At 39.7% G+C, this 20,614-nt stretch overlaps 1 protein-coding gene across 1 annotated transcript in view; it reads right to left on the reverse strand.

The window, feature by feature from the left end:
* The window catches only part of LOC112391317 (translation initiation factor IF-2-like), a 58,128-nt gene that overhangs the window by 9,335 nt on the left and 28,179 nt on the right, over positions 1 to 20,614 (reverse strand). The gene's annotated exons all lie outside the window — the stretch shown is intronic.

Genomic DNA, 20,614 nt, shown 5'->3' on the forward strand with positions numbered 1-20,614 from the left:
TTGGGCACAATTCTGTAGGCTTTTTTTAATGTATCATCTTGTTTAATACAATATTGAATTAGTAAAGATACCCTTACTGATACAGAAATTAAGGCTTAACGGCTGAGACTTGAACCCACCTTTCTGATCCCAGGTTCCAAGCTAGAGACAGAAAAGGTCCGTTGGTGGTCCTGATTCTATCAAGGTAAAGCTTTTCTCTTCTTTCACTGTTCCATATTCCTTCCAGAGCTTTCTTCACTCCTAGTTGAAGATACTTTCATTTAATATTTCTCCAAATTGCCACCAAAAGTTTTCTGGCTAATACAACAGGAAAAAGTGGGAAAAATTTGTGACATCTACAATTTCAATGGGAATAATGATTAGTTGTTGATATAAGTTCTGATTTGTTTAAAGGTGAATAGTTAAGACTGAAAAACACCTCAAAAGTTCTTTACATCTGTTTTATTTTAACAAGTCTCCAGTTGTTATAAAGCAGTTGCACTTTAACTTGGTAATTCTTTACAAATTTAATGTGTTGATGAGCAACTTGGATGAAACAAAGTGGTATACATAATGTTTGCTTGAGCTTTATGTTTTTCTGAGGGAAGAAATACAGCCCAAACTACTAGTTGAGTCTCATTTAACCCACTATTTAAAAGCTTATCATGGAAAGACTTATAAAGTAACATCAGAAAGACCAGATTTCTATAAATAGAGCATCCGAAGCAAAATTTCTACTTCTATAAATCAAACTTCACTGCCCACCTAAAAGGAACATTAAGGCACTTTAAAAGATACAAATAAGTGCTATAAAAGAGATACAAGGATAGTGCTATGGGAACCCAGGGAAGAAAACTGACGCTTCTGAGATGGACTTCCTGGAAGGAATATCATATGGTACAGGCTGAGAGAATAATACATACTTGACGGAATAAATGTATAACCTAAGAGTCTTTTGTAACGTTAATTTTGAAGAGAAGAATTCGCTTTGTCTTTTTATTACAATATTAGTTTACATTTTGAGGGAAGAAATTTCAACCCTCAAGCTAATAAACTATGATAATGTTAATACAAAACTAACAATATATGAAATAAAGTCTATACTACCCAAAAACTATAGTTAAAATGTTGAATCATTTCTGGCCGTTTAATGATTATATTATGCTAACAGTCTTAAAGCTTCAGTAGTCTGCCTATATGTATCTTTCAGAGTCCTGTTAACATAATTGTAGAATCAAGGTAATTACATATATTGCATTTTCTCCATCAATTGAATGTACTTTCCTCTTTACAAATAACTTGTTAACCCTTGCAAGACCTCAATTTATCAGAAATATGGTTATTCAACTGCTGGCTGACAGTTTAATGAACTGTGCCTATCTTGACTTTCCTGTTTATCAATCTACTTAGCTGATGCCTCGGCTTTTAGCTTTGAGGAAATGGGAAATTTTGTGTTGTGATGTAGAGCTGGAATGTATCCAGTACAGACCACAAATAGAATCCTAGGTTCTGTAAATTCAAAGGAGCTAGCTTCCTTTAATTGCCTTTCTGTTTGCTCAGGACTCCTGGCTGTTCTACTTAGGACATTATAAAATGATTCCACTGACTACTTGGAGAAAATTCTAATTACTTAATAGGCATTCTTAGCACATATCCACATATCGTTCTCTGACAAAATATTTCAGAAAATACTTATTTTTTTAAAGGATTCTATTAAGAAAATTTAAGAGGTCATTGCTACCAATGAAAAACTAATGTTGACAATGTTTTGCTTAATGGGATCAAAATTTAATACTTTTCTCTGAAAAAATCTAGATGCAAAATACTTTAGACACATACACTATATATATATATATACACACACACACACACGTATATGCATATACACACACCTATCAGCAGTAGTGGACTGCTTTATAACATAAAACATTCCAAGAAAGAACAAAACAAGTGAGATATTTTTTAAAGCAATTTAAAGTGTGCCAGTGACACAGCAAAAGCAGTTCTGTTAGTGTTGTTATTGGGCTAGTACAAGTGTCCTGAGAAAAAAAAAACCAAAACATTCATATGCAACCAAAACTGATGCTCTCTGGTGAACAACGAGCCTATAAGTCCCAACATTTCTCTGTTAGTTACTTGTTTCTAATCTTAACAAAGCTTTGGGCCTTGTAGTTTGCAATCAAATGCTGGAAGAGTGCTCACTGCTCCCTGAATTGCCAGGGTGACTTGTTTTCTCCTACCTTTTCCTCCCTAGTAGTGTCAGGTACTAGAAACACATCATCTAGGCCTTCGTTTAAACACAAAAGCTTCGTAAAAACAGATTTGCTAAATTATGGAAATGCTTTTGTTGCAGCAGTCAACACACTCTTTTGAGTCAATATCAGATGAGAAATGGTTAGAACATGTACTTCCTATTCCCCAGTCAGCTGTATTGTGACTCTGCCATTTGCTATAGTTTTCATTGCAAATGCTTTCTCTTTTCAGTAATAATGTGACCATTCTGAGTTCTCAATTTTATATAAAAATTTTTGTAGAATTTCCTACAATATGAAAATGTTCCTTTTGTTGTTTGATTTATATGCTTAACATAGTACTGGAACTTCCAGAAATCACCTACTGTCTGTCTCTGGGCAAACATATGCCTAAACCATTTATCTTACATATGACACCTAAAGCACAAGTGGCTTTATCTTTGAAGTCCAAAGATAAATTGGACTTCATCAAAATTAAGAACTTTTGTGCTTCAAAGGACACCATCAAGAAAGTGAAAAGACAGGACTTCCCTGATGGTCCAGTGGGTAAGACTCTGCGTTCCCAATGCAGGGGGCCTGGGTTCGATCCCTGGTCAGGGAACTAGATCCCGCATGCATGCCACAACTAAGAAGTCTGCATGCTGCAGTGAAGATCCTGCATGCTGCAACTAAAACCTGATGCAGCCAAAATAAATAAATAAATATTAAAACAACAACATTATAAGAAAGTGAAAAGACAACCCACAGAATGGGAGAAAAAAATTTGCAAATCATAGCTAAATATATATATATAGAGAGAGAGAGAGAGAGAGAATATCCAGCATATGTAAAGAACTCTCAAAACTCAACAATGAAAAGACAACTCAGTTTTAAAATGGGCAGAGTTAAAACAGACATTTCTCCAAAGAAGACGTACAAATGGCTAATACACACATGAAAAGATGCTCAGTATCCTCATTCATGAGGAAAATGCAAAACCACAATGAGATACCACCTCACTTGATCACTAGGATGGCTGTGATCAAAAAGACAATAACAAGTGTTGGGGAGGACGTGTAGAAATTAGAACTTTCTTATACTGCTGCTGAGAATTTAGTGCAGTTGCTTTGGAAACAGTTTGACAGTTTCTCAAAAAATTAAACATAATTAACAATATGATCCAGCAATTCCACTCCTAGGTATGAAAGAATTAAAAACAGTCATGCAAAAACTTGTATATGAATATTCACAGCAGAATTATTGATAATAGCCAAAAAGTGGGAACAACCCAAGTGTTCATCAACTCATGAATATATAAACAAAATTGGTATATCCATTCAATGGAATATTATTCAGCCATAAAAGGAATGAAGTACTGATACATGATACAATGTGGATGAACCTTAAAGACCGTATGCTAAGTGAAATAAGCTAGACATAAAATGCCTCTTGTTATATGGTTCCATTTTATGAAATGTCCATTGATATGAAATATTTATGAATAGGCAAATCCATATAAACAAAGTAAATTACTAGTTGTCAGGAGCTGAGGAAGATTGGAGGGGAAGGTGACTGCTAATGGGTATGGGGTTTCTTTTTGGAATGTGGAAAAGGTTCTGGAATTAGATAGTGGTGTTGGTTGCATAACCATGTGAATATAGTAAAAATCACAGAAAAGAACACTTTAAAAGGATGAATTCTGTGGTATGTGAATTTGTTATGGGTTGAATTATGTCTCCCAAATAGATGTCTTAATCCCTAGTACCTCAGAATGTGACCTTATTTGAAAATAGGGTCATTACAAATGTAAATAGTTACAGTGAAGTCATATTGGAGTAGGGTGGGACCTTAATTCAATTTGACTAGTGTCCTTGTAAGAAGAGGAGAATGCCATTGGAAGACAAGGAGACACACAGACACAGAGGGAAGACAGACATGTGAAGATGGTGGCAGAGACTGAAATTATGCTGCCACAGCCCAGAAAGGCCTTGGCCTACCAGAAGCTGGGGGAGCAAGATCCTCCCCTAGAGGCTTTGGAGGGAACGTGACCTGTCAACACCTTGATTTGGGGTTTTAGCTTTCAGAACTATGAGAGAATAAGTTTCTGCTGTTTAAAACGAGATTGTGGTACTTTGTAGTGGCAGCCCTAGAGAACTCACACCGATTTATATCTGAAGTTTTAAAAAAGGAGTTAGTGGGCTTCCCTGGTGGGGCAGTGGTTTTAATAACAAAATTAAAAATAAAAAAATTCAACAATGGGGACATATAAAAGTATAAAATAAATGTCCATGAGTCTATCCTAATATAAATTATTGAATAAATAAATGGTGGAAAATAGACAAATCTCCCATGTAGAAGAATTCCAAATAATTTTATGTGAAACCTAACTCCCCACCCCTCAAGTGGGGATTGCACATAGTAATTTCCTTTCAAAAAAAGGGGGAGGACTTCCCTGGTGGTGCAGTGGTTAAGAATCCGCCTGCCAGTGCAGGAGACACAGGTTCGAGTCCTGGTCCAGGAAGATCCCACATGCCACAGAGCAACTAAGCCCGTGTGCCACAACTACTGAGCCCACGTGCCACAACTACTGAAGCCCACATGCCTAGAGCCCATGCTCTGTGACAAGAGAAGCCACTGCAATGAGAAGCCTGTGCACCACAACTACTGAGCCCGCGCACCCAGAGCCCGTGCTCCGCAACCAGAGAAGCCACGGCAATGAGAAGCCTGCGCACTGCAACAAAGACCCCACTCGCCACAACTAGAGAAAAGCCCACATGCAGCAAGGAAGACCCAACACAGACAAAAAATAATAATTAAATAAATTTAGAATATTAGAAAAAGGGGGGAGGAAAAAAGAATAACTTTACACTGGAGAAACCTTAAAACACTACCTCAGTCAGGTGATCAAGATTAACATCAACAATTATAACTCATGTTGATAGTATGTCCCCTTGATATGATATGATGAGAATGGCACTTTACCTCTGTGGTCTTCTTTCCAAAAACCCATAACCCCAGTCTAATGAGAAAAACATCGGACAAATCCAAATTGAAGAGTATTCTACGAAACACTTGGCCAGTACTTTCCAAAACCATCAAGGTCATCAAAAGGAAAGTCTGAAAAACTATCACAACCAAGGAGGGCCTAAGGAGACGAAAGTGTATCATATTCTGGATGGGATCCTGCAACAGAAATGGGACGTTAGGTAAAAACTAAGGCTGTCTGAATACTGTATGAAGTTTAGTTAACAATAAAGCATCAATATTGGTTCACTAGTTGAAAGGTACCATATTAACGTAATATGTTAATAACAGGCAAAACCGAGTGTTTAGGTATATGGCAACTCTGTACTACCTTCACAACTTTTCTGTAAATCTACAACTATTCTAGGGCTTCCCTGGTGGCACAGTGCTTAAGAATCCGCCCACCAATGCTGGGGACACGGGTTCAAACCCTGGTCCGGGAAGATCCCACATGCTGCGGGGCAGCTAAGCCCGTGCGCCACAACTACTAAGCCTGCGCTCTAAAGCCCGTTAGCCACAACTACTGAGCCCACGCGCCAAAACTACTGAAGCCCGCGTGCCTAGAGCCCGGGTTCTGCAACAAGAGAAGCCACTTCAATGAGAAGCCTGTACACTGCAACGAAAAGCAGCCCCCCGCTCGCTGCAACTAGAGAAAACCCACATGCAGCAACAAAGACCCAAGGCAGCCAAAAATAAAATAAGTAAATTTTAAAAAATTTTAAAATTAAAACTATTCTAAATTGTAAAGTTTATTTTAAAAGAAAAAGAAAATCAGATTCAGAATGTCTGGGGTATGGCCCAATAATTTGCATTTTTAAACAACGCTTGTTTTGCATCTTGCTTCTGATGGGTGGTCACAAGTCCATTTTTGGAGCAGCACTACCCTAACTAAGGTCAGCTCCCACTGTGGCTTTCGCTCTAAAGCAGGATGGCTGTGAGGTCACTTGACCTCTGCCTGCAGTAAATTTGCTGATTAACACTACAATAAGTATTTACAAAGTAGGTCAGCTATGCCTCTATTCACCTGTGTTTTTAGGGATTAGTCAGAAGAAAAGGTAACTCTGTCTCTGGTCACCAGCAGGAAAAGGTGTGGTGGAATAGAAAAGTAGTTATCTGGCTTCCATTTTGAGAGTTAACACCCATCTTAATGGGTATCAAAACACCTTAGTCACTTCCATTTTGTCTATGCTGCTCCCTTTCCATGTGCCACTTCCTTGAGTTCCATCCCAGATAAAAGAATTCAAGTGCCTAGCCCTACCCAACAAAATGAATTGCTGAAGATGGCCACAATAAATAATGTTCCTGGACCCTTGTTTCCAACAGTCATTTCTCTAGACTTAATCATCAGCCAGTCACATTCCTAATGCTTTTTCTGTTCCCTCATACAGATACCACCAGTTCCTCTTGCAGGTGAGAAGACTATAGCATTGAATGGGATACAGCAGTGTTTAGATAAGAGATCATAAAGATCTAGGTATAACAGACTACTGATCCCTAGTAATTTATGCTACTTTATTGAAAACTCAGTATCCAGGGGAGAAAACTGGTAAGAAAAACAGGGCAGATCTCAGACCTAGAAGGACAAATACTGCTGGGAGTTAGGTTCTTTCGAAGTTCTTGGAAAACATAACCATGAACATCAGTGATATAATTTTCATTACATAGTCATTACCACACTCTCTGAGGACAGGGAAATAATGTACCCTTCTCTTTGGTGTTTATACCCCATATTGTATTTCTATGTGTCCCCTGCTGCAGCGTTGCTCAGCCAACCTGTACACATAGGTCTCTCCATCTTTGCACAATCCTTCTGTTTTTTCTTTCTTTCTTTCATTTATTTATTTTTGGCTGCGTTGGGTCTTTGTTGCTGCACGTGGGCTTTCTCTAGCTGCAGCGAGCGGGGGCTGCTCTTCATTGTGGTGCACGGGCTTCTCGTTGCGGTGGCTTCTCTTTGTTGTAGAGCACGGGCTCTAGGCACGCGGGCTTCAGTAGTTGTGCCTCTCAGGCTGTAGAGCGCAGGCTCAGTAGTTGTGGCGCACGGGTTTAGCTGCCCTGCGGCATGTGGGATCTTCCCGGACCAGGGCTGCATTGGCAGGCAGATTCTTAACCACTGCACCACCAGGGAAGCCCAATCCTTCTGTTTTCTCCACCACTTCTATTATTGTTCATTACATTTCCCTCCCCTTCATTAACTCTATTCTGTTCAGAGTCCAGAATTAGAGACCATTGACTAATGATGACCTTGAGTGAGATCACTGCTAATTAGAAATGATCATATCTGTGAAAAGCACTTCCCTTGAACTCATAAAACAACCACAGTAGAAACTTAAGTACCTATAGTGTGCAATGAACTATGCGCATATAAGGAAGAACCAGTATAGAAAGAGCACTGAACTCTTAGCACCAATGGATCTGGATTCTAATTTTGTTAATGTGGGCAGGTCAGCCTCCTGGCCTCAGTTTCTTCTCTGCTAAATAGTTGAGCGTAGTGTGACCAACTATCCCTATTTGTCTAGAATTCCCAGGCTCAGCACTGAAAGTTCTGTGTCCCAGGAAACTCAGTACCAGGTGAGCCAGGATGGTTAGTTCCCCTCTTGGACAGGCTGTCTGAGACCCTTTCTGGTTCTGACAGTTCTGGGTCAAAGCCTCAGGTGCTTCTCAAGGCATGTTGTCTATGACCTTTTGAGAGTGTGGACTGAGTCACAGAGAGACAGGGTAGTGGCTGTATGCAAAGAACTTCTAAGGCTTCCTGCCTCCTGAGCTGTGACTCACAGGGGATGCTGCAGGGCATCATTCCTAACATCTCAGGGAAGCAGATCAGCTGAGAATGGTACACTCAGGCAAGAGACATTCTTAGGTTTCTCAGTGGGAAAGAAATTCAAAAACAACGGATTAATGAGGGGAATTTGTAGCAAATGTTGAGGCTGCCAGCATTTTTGCAAGTAAGCCAATGACCTTTTAAGCTATATCTACAACTGACTAGCGTCTTGGCCACCATCCCAATGAAGGTTCCTTTCCCAGTTTAAACTACATTCAAAACTGGCTTGGCAGCAAGGCTTTTAGCATCCTCAGATATAGACTTACTCCAGCAGGAGAGTATATGAAATCAACTTTCTAATAAAAGCTTAAAAAACATTTTTTTAACACAAAAAAATAAACAAAACAAAAAAACCCAACAGCAACAGAGCGAGTGACTGCCACTGCTAATGTTGACAACTGAATCTGTTGTCCTATTTTCATGAGTTTCAAGAAAAGGATCCTAGGGTCTTCCCTGGTGGTTCAGTGGTTAAGACTCTGTACTTCCACTGCAGGGGGCACGGGTCTGATCCCTGGTCGGGGAACTAAGAATCCGCATACCAGGTGGCACGGCCAAAAAAAAAACAAAACAGCAACAAAAAAAGGATCTTAGCTTAACTTGAATCGATAGGGAAGACAGCTGAACTCAAGGTCTTGAGTGGATTTACCATACTGCAAAGGACTACAGAGGTTGACCCTGAGTTGACTCTGAAAAGAGATGCAGCTTGCTGTAGATTTATATTTAATTTAAAAGCAAATTTCATAATCACCTTGCTCATTTTTCTGTGTGCCTGATTTCATTTTGTCTTTATGCTTAAGATTAACAACTATTTCAACCTCACCTTCTAGAATTATGGCCTAATTTCCTTCTCAGTCATTCTTCTTAAACAGCTGGGTCCAAAACACAAGCCCCAAATACTTATTGAATGGTGATAGGATGAACGTACATGGGGAAAGTCAAGAAAGCTAGATTAATACAAGCTATTTAAGGAACTTAGAAACAAATCAAGGAACTTCTCTAACTCAACAAATGAAGATAGCAGTTATGTAAAGTCTCTTACCCACCCTTGGCCAATCAAAAATACAGTAAAATGAAGTTTTAAGAAGTATGTGCCAAATAGTAGTATTTCCCCCAACCAGATTGACTTCTCACCCCTTTCTGTTAGCTCTACTTTAGTAGAGTCTGAGGCTATTAACAAAGGAAACTTTTAGCCACAAGTTCATGAGTTAACTATCTGGAGACTCATCATGACTCAAATGAGAATTCCTGTTTACACATACCCACAACAGCAGTAAAGGGATCTAATAGCATGAATAGCTACAGGAGATACTTTTGGTGATAAGAAGTCAACATGGGAGAGACTGGCTAAATAAGAAGGCTCTAGGCATGTGACTTTAAATTCTTTCAGTTGAAGAGTATCTATTATATGTTACTTAACAGACTGTGAGGAAATTAAAAGATATGTGCTGGTTTGCTTTGTCCACCCTGGCAGGTGGCCAAAGTTCTCATAATTGGCAAGACTGGGCCACCTGCCCTGTCCCCTGGCCTTTGGGTTTGTTAACCTCTCATCTATGGAGCTAAGGAGAGCTTTTAACTTCTTTAAATCCTACCTGGAAAAAAAAAAAAAAAAAAATCCTACCTGGGAAGGAATTTCTTTTTTTTTTTTTTTCTTTTGAATTTTATTTTTTTATACAGCAGGTTCTTATTACTTATCCATTTTATACATATTAGTGTATATATGTCAATCCCAATCTCCCAATTCATCACACCCCCACCCCCCACCCGCCGCTTCCCCTGCTTGGGGTCCATACGTTTGTTCTCTACATCTGTGTCTCAATTTCTGCCCTGCAAACCAGTTCACCTGTAACATTTTTCTAGGTTCCACATATACGCATTAATATATGATATTTGTTTTTCTCTTTCGGACGTACTTCACTCTGTATGACAGTCTCTAGATCCATCCACATCTCTACAAATGACCCAATTTCATTCCTTTTTATGGCTGAGTAATATTCCATTGTATATATGTACCACATCTTCTTTATCCATTCCACTGCTGATGGACATTTAGGTTGCTTCCATGTCCTGGCTATTGTAAATAGTGCTCTATGAACATTGGGGTGTGTGCATTTTTTGAATTACTGTTTTCTCTGGGTATATGCCCAGTAGTGGGACTGCTGGGTCATATGGTAGTTCTATTTTTAGATTTTTAAGGAACCTCCATACTGTTCCCCACAGTGGCTGTATCAATTTACATTCTCACCAGCAGTACAAGAGCGTTCCTTTTCTCCACACCCTCTCCAGCATTTATTGTCTGGGAATTTTTTAACGGTGCGATTCTGATGGGTGTGAAGGGATACCTCACTGTAGTTTTGATCTGCATTTCTTTAACAATTAGTGATGCTCAGCATCTTTTCATGTGTTTTTTGTTTTGTTTTGTTTTGTTTTGTTTTTGCGGTATGCGGGCCTCTCACTGTTGTGGCCTCTCCCGTTGTGGAGCACAGGCTCTGGACGCACAGGCTCAGCGGCCATGGCTCACGGGCCCAGCCGCTCCACGGCATGTGGGATCTTCCTGGACCAGGGCACGAACCCGTGTCCCCTGCATTGGCAGGCAGACTCTCAACCACTGCACCACCAGGGAAGCGCTCTTTTCATGTGTTTGTTGGCCATTTGTATATCTAAGAAATTTTAAACAAAAAACAAAGAAAATTCAGAAGAAATATGATGAAAGGAAAAAGAATGCTCAAATCAGCAGTCTTCTACAGGAGCAGTTCCAGCAGGGCAAGCTTCTTGCATGCATCACTTTTAGACCAGGCCAGTGTGGCCAAGCAGATGGCTATGTGCTGGAGGGCAAGGAGCTGGAGCTCTATCTAAGGAAAATCAAGGCCCAGAAAGGCAAATGAGTCCTCCTCCTTCCTATCTTAGTCCATGTAATAAAGGTGTTTATTGTTCTTAAAAAAAAAAAAAAAAGTAGACAGCTTGATCGTAATTATATAAAAAATGCAAAGCAAAAATATGGAAAGAAATAGAATAAAACATTAACTGAACTGCTTCTAGGTGACAGAAAGAAAGGTGTATCAGTCAAGGTTCTTAGTTGCATATACATAAAACTTTAAATGAAAAGAAAAATGAGAATTTACTGAAGGCTCTCATGGCTTCAATGAGTCAATGGGAAAGGAACACCAAACTTAGAAGACATGCAGGAGTCAAGACACCTCTGGAAGACCAAGCAGTAGGAAGCTGCTGGACATTGCCCCCATTGATCACTGCCACAGCTAGCACAATCGAACCATCATAGGCCATCTGGCTAGAGTTGGGTCCAGGCAGGAGCATCTCACTGGCTAAGCCAAGATCATATCTCACACTGGCTGCAGAAGGGCTACAGTTCAAGAAAGAGGAAGATGTTCCCACATAAGGTTCCACTGTGGGAAGCAGAGCATTGCATCTCATGTACATGATTATAAACAATAAAGGATTTCTCCCATAAAGAAGAGTTGGAAACTGGACAACCAAAAAAAATGACAAAAGTCCACAACAATTTTTTCTGTTTTTATGTTCTCAACACTCTACAAATCATCTTCACAGAACCTGTATGTGAAATCTGATAAAATAAACCAATACAACTTTTCTCTTCCTTATAGCATGATGGGTAGGAGAATAATGCCACCCCAAAATATGACTGTAGGAGTTCAGAACATGCCACTCCAAAATGTGCCATTTTGGTTCATTGGTTATTTTGAGCTGTTAGCATTTGAAAAGCAGCAAATGCAGGGGGAGGCTTTCATTGAACTCTCCTTATCTGCCTAAAGACAGATCCTCCAAAAAGAAACCTGGTTGTCATAAATCCCCACCCTGCGAATTTAATCAACCAGGGAAGATTGACTCTTATCACAGGAGAGGAGACTAGAAATTGAAACCACACCCAGACAAACTGTCACTCACATTTATTTTTCTAAAGGCCCATTCACCTTTCCTAAAAATCATTTACTCATCCCTAAGATGCCTACATCTCCCATCCTCTTTCCCTATTAAACTGGTATTTAATCCTGAATTCTAAGACACCTCAGTGATTACTTATTTTTCCCTGGGTATCTTCCATGTATCCGTGAGGTATACGTGTTGATAAACTTCTGTTTTTCTTCTGTTTTGTTAATCTGCCTTTTATTTCAGGGGTCTCAGCTAAGAACTCAGAAGGGTAGAGGAAAAATTATTTTTCCTCCCCTACAAGCACTGTGGTAAATTAACAAGGATTTGTTTTCAATCTTTAAGACGTGTCTGAAATTGGTATAAAATCTTTATCAAATTAAGAAAGCTCTATACTCCAACTCTGCTAAGAGTTCTTGCTTTTTTAAAAAATTAATTAATTAATTAATTTGTTTTCACTGCGTTGAGTCTTCATTGCTGCCTGCAGGCTTTCTCTAGTTGCAGCGAATGGGGACTACTCTTCATTGCGGTGCGCGGGGCTTCTCATTGGGGTGGCTTCTCTTGTTGCGGAGCATGGGCTCTAAGTGCACAGGCTTCAGTAGTTGTGGCACGTGGGCTCCATAGTTGTGGCACACGGGCTTAGTTGCTCTGCGGCATGTGGGATCTTCCCGGATCAGGGCTCACACCCGTGTACCCTGCACTGGCAGGTAGATTCTTAACCACTGAGCCACCAGGGAAGTCTCAGAGTTCTTGCTTTTTAAAAAAATCATAAATAGGCACTAAGACTTATCCAGTGTTTTCTTCTCAATTTAGATAATGATTTTTCTACTTTAGGTTCTTAATGTAGTAAATTACACTGGTAGATTTTCCACTTTTGAACCAGTATGGCTTTACTAGAATAAACTACTAGATTTTGATGTATGATTTTTTAAATACTGTTTTTGGATTTGTTTAGCTAATACTTGAGATTTTTTTTTTTTGCACTTACATTCATAAGTGTTTGGGGTCAATAATTTTCATGCATTGTCCTTATTTTTAAATAAATTTATTTATTTTTAATTTATTTTTGGCTGCATTGGGTCTTTGTTGCTGCGTGTGGGCTTTCTCTAGGTGTGGCGAGCAGGGGCTACTCTTCATTGCGATGTGTGGGCTTCTCACTGCGGTGGCTGCTCTTGTTGCGGAACACGGGCTCTAGGTGCGCGGGCTTCAGTAGTTGTGACACGCGGGCTCTAGAGCTCAGACTCAGTAGTTGTGGTGCACAGGCTTAGTTGCTCCAAGGCATGTGGAATCTTCCCGGACCAGGGATAGAACCCGTGTCCCCTGCATTGGTAGGCAGATTCTTAACCACTGCGCCACCGGAGAAGTCCATTATCTAGTTTTTGAATCAAGACTTTTGGCCTCTGGAAAAGTCCCAGAAAGTATACATACTATACTTTCTGCACCCAGGAATTCAGAACGTTGAAGTGGACTTGTATTTACTTGTCCCCTCTTTCTGAGAACATAGAACTTCATCAGAGCCTTAAGAAATACAACCAATGAGGCTATGAGGTATTTCTGGTGAAATATGGCAGAGCTATTTCCAGGAAACAGGTTCCTTCCCCTCAGCGTAGGAGAGAACTCTGCTTTCTCACCCAAGAAGTCTGAAAAAACTATTTGTTGATAAGAAGTATATCAAGAAATTAGAAAAATGACTTACCCTGCTATTCCAGTTGCTGGCTGAAAAAAGACACTGGAGACCTCATAAGCTGGAAGCTTTTCTGATCAATCTCAGAAGTCTTGTATGCCCTGCCAGGATCACTATTTTAAGCCTACTCCTGGGGCTCTGTGCCATCTTTGCCTCAAACAAGGGAACTGAAACCCTCGGCCTTTTCTCCATAGCCAAGGGGGATTTTTATCTACCTCCTTCACTCCTCTTCTCCCTTCTCCCATTGAATAGTCTGTGTTTCTCAGGTTGTTTCACGTTCAGTCGAGGGTAGTGTGTAAGATGGCATGTCCGCCTGCCGAGATCCAAAACTCTGGGGAAGACTTGTCTCCCAGTATGAGGAAGGTAGGAGAAGTGAGGTGGTGGGTACGCACCATATAACTACAATAGAGGGGAAGTGTGTTTCTGACCTCCCAAATTGGATGTCTGAATGTATTTCAAACAAAACAAAATAAAAAAAAACATGGTTAAACAGTGATTAGAGTCTCAAACTACCAGCACAGCCTTACATTTTGGGGATATTAACTACAAGTACCCTGGAAGCTGGAATTAGAGGCCTAGTACCTTCTATAGTATAACATCCCCATCTAGCCTGTGAACCCCCTCACCATTTGGAGCACTGTATGAGAAAATGCTTTCTAAGTCCCAAATCTTAGGAAAATAAACCAGAGAAACAAATTAATGACTCCCCACTACCTTACTCTTACACTGATGTGGGACTCTACAATTTGTCTACTCAGGTAAATGTGCTGACTTCATGCATTTCCAATGCATATACATTTCTACTGCAAAAGACAGACTTAGATAAAATTTTAAATCTATTTTTTAAAGTTTTGATAATCCTCAGTGACAATAGGGGTGCTGAGTACCAGGCACGCGCATATGCCATTGGTAGGAGTGTAAATTGGTGCAACATATTGGAGGCCAATTAAGTGATACCTATTTTTTTTAAGTAATACCTATTTTTAAAAATATATATGAGCAACATAAATGTCCGTTGCTAACGCTATGATTAAAGCATACTAACATAAATATTGCAATAATATGAAACTAATTTTTTAAATGTAGCGAATCAACTGTACTGTTGTGTGAAAATGCCCAACAAACACTTAATTGTTAAAAAAAAGTTGCAGAATAGAATGCATATTATGCTCTTATTTATGATTTTATTAATAGATCATATATATTTATTTATATACAAGTTGTTTTATTTGTTGAAGCATGTATGTGTGTGTGCATGTATTTGGTTTTATAAGCATGGACATTTTCCAGAAGGACATATAAGAAACTATTAATGGTGAGTAAGGACTGGGACCAGGAAATCACGTCATACCATTCTTTACTGCTGAATTTTCTTGCACGAACACAAAGTTTATCATTTAAAATACTGATGAATTGGGACTTCCCTGGCGGCGCAGTGGTTAAGAATCTGCCTGACAATGCAGGAGATATGGGTTCGAGGCCTGGCCGGGAAGATCCCACATGCCGCAGAGTAATTAAGCCCCTGAGCCACAACTACTGAGCCCGCATGCCACAAGTACTGAAGCCCAAGCACCTAGAGTCTGTGCTCCTTAACAAGAGAAGCCACCGCAATGACAAGCCCACGCACCGCAACAAAGAGTAGCCCCCGCTTGCCGCAACTAGAGAAAAGCCCGTGCGCAGCAATGAAGACCCAACACGGCCAAAAATAAAAACAAATAAATAAGTTTATTAAAAAAAAAAAAAAAGAAAAGAACTCAATTGCCATAAATCCCTTGCCTTGGAGCAACTATTATCCCTGTAGATGATAAGTCGCCACACCCACCCCTACACAGACTTTCTCCTAAGAGCCCATTCATCTTTCCAAAAGATCATTTGTTTTCCCCTCAGTGCCCTTTCTCCCCAGACCCTTATTAAGAAGTCAACTGTTTTCGTTTAAGCGCGTTTCTCTCTCTTTCCCTTAGTAAGGTGTTATATATGTCCCAAATTCTAATTCCATACAAATTCCACCTCTTTGAGTCACATTTTCTGTGAACTCCAGAGTATCCTTACTTGAATAAAAATCTGTCTTTTCTTTTGCTAACTTGTTGTTTGTCAGTTTACTCTGAAGACTCTCAAGCACAGAATCTAAAAGGGTACAGGAAATGTTTTTCCTCCCCAGCAGTACCAAACCATAGTAACAGTTGTATTCTCTTCTACCACACACTTGCAGTAAAGAACAAAACAGTTTCACTTAAGAATGCCCTTGATGAAGCAGTAAAAAGTATTATTTTTATTAAATCTTGACCCTTGTATACACGTTTTTAATATGACTGTGTGGTGAAGTGGGAAATACACAGAATGTCCTTCTGCTACATTGCACTTCTGCCACAAAGCACTAGAGGAATTGAGCTGTGAGCTCAACTAGCCGCCTTTTTTCTTTTTAATTAAAAGAACTACTAACAGACAGCCATCTTATTTGCCCCTGGGCTTTAGGTTGGTATTTTCTACCAAAGGAACAAAGTGAGCCTGCTGGTTAAAAATAAAGAAATAAGCAAGTGACATTTGTTGCCAATGATAAAATATAGCTTTTTGGAAAACCTGTACAGCTTCCTGATGTGTTAACTTTTCTGATGAGATCAATGGTGACAACCAATGTCATCTTTTAATATTATATAGTGTAAGATGTTAACATTTGGAAGATCTGCATAACTCACTCAGTGAGCCAATATTTTTCTGAATGGCCAGCAAATTCATACAAGGGTAGAGGATCCATTCTAAGTTCAACAGAGATGAATGGATTTTAATGTAACGATAGACAAAAAGTTCATTTATGTGGTTTCAGATTCCACACTGCAACTAGACTATAAATTACCACTTGTTGAATTTTAGTATAGTACCTGTTTAAAAAAAAACAATTCAGCTGTGTAAGTTTGAAGATCTAATTGGCTTTACTCAACAATTCATGAATTGGAGGGCATCCCACCTAGAAAGCAGAAGGGCACTCTGATGGGTTGAACAAAATGTAAGGTTTTTAAAGGCAGAAGGAGGGTGGGGCAAGGAAGCTATTAACAAAGGAAAAGAGAGGATTGTTTCAGGCCAGGTCACCTTCTTCTAGGGGAAGGATGAGGGTCTACCATGCAGATTACCTGTTCTTCCTTTCTCAGGGGAGGAGGGTAATATAGAGAGGACCCATGTGACTGATTACCTCACTGGTGCTGACTAGAAAATTCCAGACTGGCAGATTAAGATTACATTCCTGGGTAAGGTCAAAACTACTATTACATCAGGTATTTAGTCTAGGTTTGGTATCATAAGCTTCAGCATAACTGACACCATTTGGGGCCTGTGGTTTTCTCTTTAACATACCCTAAAAGAATATCCACAAATTATCTGAAAGTAACATGTAAACAAAAGCACTTTTTGGTTTTCAATAATATTTAAGAACATAAAGAGGTCCTGAAATCAAGAAGTTTGAGAACCACTGTTCTAGCTATTCTTACAAATCTACTTCTCCCTTTTACCTTCATAAACTCTCCAAGTTCTTCTAAAGACTCAAGGTAAGCAAAAGACAGAGAAACTTCTAGGCCACTTTTATTATCTGTGTTGATACCTCCTCTGAGGAAAAGAACTAACTGCCTGATTAGGATGGGGGAAAGAGAAAGAAAAGTTAATATCTCAACATATTATCTTGCGCACATGTAAAGCAATTTGCATGGTGCCTGCTCCAAGCAGCGCTCAATATGGCTGGTATCACCATCATCATCTTCATCACAGTTATGATTATTTCATCTTGTCCATGTTTCTAATGGTATTATATGCCAATGACTCTTGTATTTCCAAACTCTTGAGACAATGTATCCTAGAGTCTTTTAAATTCAGATCTTTCCATTTCCTTATGATTCAAAATACTGTCACCTCCCCAGACAGAGGGGGAGCCTGTGATGCTTGTAAATAGGTCACACTTGCAGAGATGTTTCCTCTTTTATCCCTGGGGAGAGTTTAGGTTTTGAAATTATTATCTCTCTGAAGGTCTTTTACATATATATATATTTTTTTTTTTTTTAATTTTTACTTTATTGAAGTATAATTAACTTACAATGTTGTGTTACTTTCAGGTGTATCTCTGAAGGTCTTTTAAATCAGGGGATGTTCTTAAGCAGAAAGACTGAACTAGAAATTATAAACGAAAACCAGAAAGCACGGCAAGGAAAGGATTCATTAACTGACCTCCCACTATCCCTGAAACAAAAAGATTCTCGGGTAGAAAGCTCATAAATGAGGAATAATGCTTCCTATCACAATTTCAGTGGAATTTGTAGAAATGTGATTCAACAGATTTCTGAACCACAGGTAGCATGTGAGAATGAAAAACTGACAGACCTTGAAACTGGAGAGGACTGGGTTCAAATTCTGACTTAGGGACTTCCCTGGTGGAGCAGTGGTTAAGAATCCACCTGCCAAGGCAGGGGACACGGGTTCGAGCCCTGGTCCGGGAAGATCCTACATGCTGCAGAGAAAGTAAACCCGTGTGCCACAACTACTGAGCCTGTGCTCTAGAGCCCGAGAGCCACAACTACCGAGCCCACGTGCCACAACTACTGAAGCCCACATGCGTAGAGCCCGTGCTCAACAAGGGAAGCCACCACAATGAGAAGCCGGCACACTGCAATGAAGAGTAGCCCGCGCTCGCCAAAGACAAACAGCTAGACAAAGCCGATGTGCAGCAACGAAGACCCAACTCAGCCAAAAATAAATACATAAATAAATTTAAATAAGTAAATTAATTAAAAAAATAAAAATTCAAATTCTGACTTAGCCCTTTACTGTTTGTGTGATGTTAGTAAAAGGTTGGCTCTCCAAGCCCTAGTTTTCTGTTCAATGTGGATTCCACATGGCTCAATTTCATACTGAAAGAAACAAGGCCTAGTAGCCAAAACTCTTTCAAGAGGAATTCCCATCTTTTTACTTGCTTTTCTCAAAGAACATCCTTTTTAAAAGATCCAATTTGTCACCCACAGCAATACTTAAAACCCTCCTTTTTCTTCTTTCTCATTCTCCCAAAGCTGCTCCAAAGCCCATTCTCCAAACCTCCACAAATCCCTCCTCATCCCTAGTCAGCTTGGCTAGTGTTTTATTTGTACCTTCTTTCTCCCCCACCCCCTTAGTTCTTTATTATGAATATTATTTCAATTTCAAATTCTCTCCAATTTGCCCTTGGACTGCATTCTCCATAACAAAGGAACCCTGCCCCTTCAGCATGCCAACATCCTACCCTGCTTCCCCCTAGCCTGGACCTATGCAGACTCCCCCTCTCCATTCTCTTAAACTTGAATCACAAAAACCTAAGGACCTTCACATCATCTGAAATTCGGCAGAGCCTTTGTAAAGTTAATTTTTCTCCAAAGATGGATCTTAAAAATGCCTCTGGAGCCAAAGTCATGTCAGTTTAACTTGAATGCTCAGTGACTCAAGAAGAGGATTACCAGCAACTTGATATTTTTCCCCTTTAGATTTTTTTCCAGAATAAATTAAATTAGAATCCCTCTCAGTCTTCACTCTTTTTTTTCTTGGCTGTGCCACATGGCTTGTGGGATCTTAGTTCCCCAAACAGGGATTGAACCCCAGCCCTCGGCAGTGAGAGCGCAGAATCCTAACCACTGGACTGCCAGGTAATTCCCAATCTTCACTCTTTTAAGTAATATCTATTTTTAAATGATTAGTTGTCAAAAAAGAAAACAAAAACAAAAAAAGCCCAAAGAACCAGGGTAGAAGGGAGAAAATTCTTCCTAGAAGTGGAGGAGAGGGAAGAAACTAAAGTGGGAAGGACAAAATTCTCTCTAAAGATCAAAGAGGGAAGAATGCACACACAAGATTAATACATCTTGTTGTTATAAAGCAATGTTAGTGCAATAAAAATTTTTTAAATAGAAAGTAAATCTTGTGTCTGCATCGAGTTGTTGTAAAGATTAAATGAACTGATGTATAGTACCATACATATAAAAGAACTTCCACAAATATATGACCCTTTCTGCATCTCCTGATTCTTAATCCCAGCCATTCATTCAACAAACATTTACTGAAATCCTATTTTGGATGCTACAGGAGATATAAAGTGAACATGTAACAGTGAAGGGCAAAATCTGACTCCATGTTGGATCTGTTTCTTTGACTTTAACCTTTGCTTTTTGTTGCTTTTGTTATTATAATCATACATAATGGCCTGCCACAGGGAACCCTGCTCCTCTGCCTGTTAAACTACAGTGCCTTTGTTCAGCTCACAGAGAGACATTCTGACCCTGTCCACCTGTGAATGGCTGCAGAAAAGAAGAAATTAACACATCCCCTCCTCAATTCGGCCAAGCAAGGAGATATTTTGCAAGATAAACGGACTTTTAACTTTATTTCCTCACCTCCTCCCACTCTCTGTTCTAGAAAAGAAACTGGCATCCAGACCCCAATAAGATGGTTTTTTGGGGACACTAGTCTGCCATCTTCTTGGTCTGCCGGCTTTCCGAATAAAGTCCCAATTCCTTGCCTCAACACTCATCTCCCCATTTATTGGCCTGTCCTACGGCAAGCAGAGCGAGCTTGGACTCGGTAACAAACAAAGCATGATCCTTTAGGCAGAACGTTAGAAATCAATCCTGGAGACAGGAAGAGCAGTTTGAAGCCTGCAATTGCTCAAGCAAACTTGCAAAGGACTTGAACTAAGCAATGAGAGACCCAATGAATGGGAAAGACACTGAATTGGTAGAATGGATTGAACTTGACTGATGATTTGAGGTGGAAACTTGAAAAATAGAGAGAGCTGAATTTCAGGCTTATATCCTGGTTTGAGAAAAGACTGGAGAAGGAACTGGTTGGACATATGATAATAAGTTTAAAGAACCAGCAGAACCTTCACAATAGCATGCAATTGGACATGCAGTTCTGCAACTCTGAGAAGAGTGGTTAAGTCCATTCAACAAACTTTTACTGACCAACCATGCTGTGCAA

This window comes from Neophocaena asiaeorientalis, unplaced genomic scaffold (assembly GCF_003031525.2).
Source record: "Neophocaena asiaeorientalis asiaeorientalis breed wild unplaced genomic scaffold, Neophocaena_asiaeorientalis_V1.1 scaffold216, whole genome shotgun sequence".
Taxonomy (NCBI): domain Eukaryota; kingdom Metazoa; phylum Chordata; class Mammalia; order Artiodactyla; family Phocoenidae; genus Neophocaena; species Neophocaena asiaeorientalis.